Below are 330 nucleotides of genomic sequence, written 5' to 3' on the forward strand. Positions count from 1 at the left end.
CAGAGCAGAAAACTTCTTAAATATGGGGAAATAATCTGACATTCAGGTAACTGAAGCATACAGAATGCCAAAGAACATCAACCCAATAAAACACACACCCAGGCATATAATAGTGAAGATCCCAGAAATCCACCACAAAAACAATATACTGAAAGCTGCTAGAGAAAAGAAGCAGATCACATTTAAAGGAAAACCCATCAGAATTACGGCTGACTTATCTTCACAAACCATGAAGGCAAGAAGAGCATGGAACAGAGTACTTCAGGTCCTCTATGAAAACAAATTCCAGCCCAGACTACTATACCCTGCAAAACTCTCTTTCAAGTTTGA

This window comes from Octodon degus, unplaced genomic scaffold, assembly GCF_000260255.1.
Source record: "Octodon degus isolate 3935 unplaced genomic scaffold, OctDeg1.0 scaffold00228, whole genome shotgun sequence".
In the NCBI taxonomy this organism is placed as follows: Eukaryota; Metazoa; Chordata; class Mammalia; order Rodentia; family Octodontidae; genus Octodon; species Octodon degus.